Below are 4,343 nucleotides of genomic sequence, written 5' to 3' on the forward strand. Positions count from 1 at the left end.
ATTTGTGTCTCCACAAATGCTCTCAAAGCATATGAGTAAACGGTAAGTAAAAGTTAAGACCTTCTCAATTGCCAACATTCACATTCAAGGCATAGCACTAAGGATAAGAAACACTCCCTTAAATAAAGAATAGTACAAACTCAATCCATTTTAGTATCAGTCTAAAATGATAGGGGGATGCTTTTCCATAATGCATTTATACACAAAGAAACAGTTTGTCCCCATCTTGCCTGCAATGAAAACAGCACAATGTTCTACAATTTCTAATTCACAATTAAAAGTCAAGATATCCATAACAAACTGTGCTAGGAGCTACCCTACATATTCTTATTTTTTGTCTGCTTTGTAAATCCAGAATTTTTTTTTCTTGTTCACTAAACATGTTACTCTACCTTGTGCCCAATTACAAATTCAGTTATAAAAGGGCAAGGAGTTTTCTTACTGAATAGTCCGACTCGCAAAGGAATCTGGATCAGATCCAACCTTTTAGACACAGTAATTGGACTTCCTAAATAAATTTTAATGATAGCAATTTTGCAAAATGTTATGGAGTAACAATACATTATCAGGTACTGACTGTAACAGCATCATCTCATGCTTGTTCACAATGACACCACCAAGCTTCATCGGTTTTGAAAGAGACCTAACAACTTTAATTTCTTCTGAGACACAAGGGTAATCTCAAAATCAGGTGTTGTCTAAGGCTAGATGTGTTCCAGTAAACTACAACACTTGCCTGGATGTTACTGCACTTCAATAAGCATTAAATCACCAGCAAGGTTGCCACCTGAGTTTTGGCTCATGCCAACGAGCATTCTCCCAGAGAGTGCCCAGGCATGCTTCAGGGATTAGCGTGGGCCTTGTAAGAGTTTCAACAGCAATTCTGCTGCAGCCACCTGCTTTTCAGAAAGGTTTATCTGTACAAAAATACATGCATTGGAGACTTTGGCGTCAGGGCTGGAGAATGCTCCTGGCCCCCTTACTGGTATTGCACAAAATAAATGTCTCTGTTATGGTCCCAGTTGATTGTCTTCCCAGTTTTGTTCCCGAAGCAGAAGTTAACAATACATCAGCTAGGCATCAGAGAATATGTCACATAAAACAAAACAAAATGTGCTTATTAGTATTAACTGTAGCTCCTAAGTTTGGATTTGTAATGGTAAACATAACATTTACAGTCATTTAATTAAGTATTGTATATTGATTATACATAAATTTTGTACCTAGGTCTATTTAATGTTTTGATTTAACATTCCTGGGAAGCATTTTATACCTATATGTATGTATATGTATATATATAACACACATATATTAGCTGGTTGTGTAACCCTCTTTCACTGGCTAACTTAACATCCAACATGATTTGAAACTCTGCTTGCCTCTGTCTGCAACAGGTGCCAAGTAACTTTTCTCCCTTCACTTCTCTCCAAAACAGGGTGGATACCATAAGGGTGGTTACTCCTCCAAACTGTAATTAGAAGGGCTAGGTTAGGTTTTTTGATTATGTCCCACTATTGGCCAGTTTTGCCAGAGAGTATTTTACTAGCCTAGTAGAATTTCGTTTGGTGCAAAATTTTAAGGCTAGTAAAAATTCCAGTATAGCCAATATTAGAGTGATAAAAGGCTTTTTTTTGCTAGGATAGCTTATTTCACTCAGATATCCAGCATAAACTGTCCAAACCAAGTGTGTTTTTTTGCTGCAATAAACTGCATCTGCACTGTAACAGTAAAAATTGTCTAGTATATAGCAAGCCTTGGCCTTAAGGGATTTTGGATTATTACTTGATGTTCTAGGATGGAGCAAGAGATGGTACAACATTTTTATTTTGGTATCTGAGAGGATTTTCAATCAAGACAGCTCAGTTATAAAGCTACAAAAATTTTAACTATAAGAATTTCTACTTGTTCTTACTTTAGACTGTGCTTCAGTTATTGCCCAAGACAATGAGTGTCTTGCTCTGACAGAGCTTATGTCAAACAACTAAATTAAACTTTGTGAAAAAGACATTAACTCTACACTTGGAGATCTAAACAAAATACTGATAAACTTCAGTTGCATAGAAGGTTAAACCTTTCATCGAGAGAAATTTTATAATCAACTTAGTTGAGCTGTCCTGCCCATGATTAATGCAAACACTATCTCCAAGGGAAAGACACCACTGCAGATACAATTCATGAAACACTAACTGTGAGATTCTAATTAAGATACAGGTTGCTGCATTAAGCAGATTAACCTATATTAAGGAACTTACCCTTCCAAGTAGTTAATGAAATAGTATATCCCAAAACCTTCTTCAGTAAAAAATTATTCTGTTTCAGGTGCTAAATTTCACTGTGAGAAAAATAAAATGCACTGACCCCAGAATAACCCCCCTTTGCTACACCTCAGTATCTGTGCCTCTCTGCAGTACAAAGAAGCTCCCATAACTTTTTTATTTCCATATATATTGGACAATATATAGGGCCAGTCTCAGCAGTAAAAATGCCAGGAGTGCATGCCACTGATGGAAATAAAATTATTAAAACTCTCTTTCTTAAGACTAGTGCCAAGCAAAAACTCTTACCTCATGCACAGATGGCTGTATCCTTCCCATCTGTTAGTAACTTCTGGCCTCCAACTCCTGCAGGATCCTAACATCAGTCCTCTAAGCATATTAGCACGTCTGGGGTATATTAAGAGTCAGAGAGATCTGTTCTGGGTTTACACAACTACTTGAGCACAGATTGGGACTCTTCCTCAGTTTATATGTGTTTGTGCACATAAGAGATTGAAAGATCAAAACTTGCCAAAGCAGCAGGACTAGACTGAGATCGTATTTGGCTCCTGGGAATACTGAAAATAGTTTAAAATCCTTGTTCTGTTGAACATCACCTATGAAGTTGAATTTTCTCATGTTGTGCAAGCTGGCATGTCACAGTTGGTAAAAGGAGCTGATATACACTTCTAGCAGTGTCACAAATTACTTGAACAACCATATAATTCTTCACCAGTTGTTATACTAGAAGAGAGATGTTTCCTTTTCAAACTGAAAATTGCATGCAGCACAGACACCAGGTGTCTTTACTTACAGCCTCCAAGTGTTGACATCTCTATTTGTAGTACAGACAAAACACATTTACTGAAGCAGAGCCTCCTGAACTTTGGTTTTTGCAGCACTCCACACATGGAAGCAGGGCTGCCTACCAGGAGATACCCAGGTGAAGTGTAGGATGAGCATCCCAAATCTGCTACTGTTGTCAATCAGTTACTACCAGCCTGGAAGCACTTACCAAGCGGTTTACACAGATTTCTATACATAGGCACTAATTATTACTGCGAATGGTCATTGATCAGAACAGCTTTATCATCTAACTCATTTAGTAAATCTTAGATTCAATACAGTAACAGTAGAAATAACTTTAATCAATATAGATTTGTGTTTAATAATTTTGAGTGAAAGTCATTGCTACTACAAGGCCAGCTTAACAGTAGACATAGTGATAGGAGATGAAATGATCAGGAAATGTCAGACGAGAAGGACCGAAAGTAAGAAATAAGTCAGTAATTTCCACTGGCAAAGATCAGCAAATCTGCCTGACCATAAGCAAAGAATACATACACGTACACAACAGAGATAACAGATAACTTGTACAAAACAAGATAACTTGTTAATATCATTTTTCTTTTACCTTAAGGAAACAAAGAGAATGATAGACTAATCAAAACAGTAAGGGTCACATTTTTAATCTCCCAAGACCTACCCTGAGAACTTTGGCCTCTAAACATAAGTAAGATTTCTTCACCAATGAACCTTCATTCCTTTATGAGCTTTAAGATAAAATGTACCTAAGTGTGTTATCAGAGCTCCAGATAGTCTTAGATTTCATATTACTGCTATATATGGGGGGGGAGAGGTGGTGGTTTCATATTACACCTGCATAGCTTTGTTCTTTTGCTTTCCAATGTGCTTAAGGTAAAGAAAGATTTAAAAATACATATTTATTTCTGGGTTTATTTGGGTGCCTCAAATGCCTCACTGCTTGGCCCATCATCTGGAGCTGCCTGCGAACTCCTCACAGGCGCAGAGAGGGGGTGAAGGGGATGGTTGTGATCCAGCACGTAAGGTGACTTGGCCATGAATTTTACTTTCCTAAGGCGGGGAAATGACCGTGGGGATACAGGGCCCTGCGAGGTGGGAGGCGGCCTCGCCCGTACACGGCACCTCCCGTGGGTGTCGGTACCCTCGGGGCTAAGGGCACTGCCCAGGGTTGTTGAGGAAACCGAGACCAGGAAACTTTTCACGGCAGCATAAACGGGACTGCGGGCAGCGTTTACCAACCACCGGAGCCGGCCAGGAGCACAG

The sequence above is a fragment of the Pseudopipra pipra genome, chromosome 5 (assembly GCF_036250125.1).
Source record: "Pseudopipra pipra isolate bDixPip1 chromosome 5, bDixPip1.hap1, whole genome shotgun sequence".
NCBI lineage: Eukaryota > Metazoa > Chordata > Aves > Passeriformes > Pipridae > Pseudopipra > Pseudopipra pipra.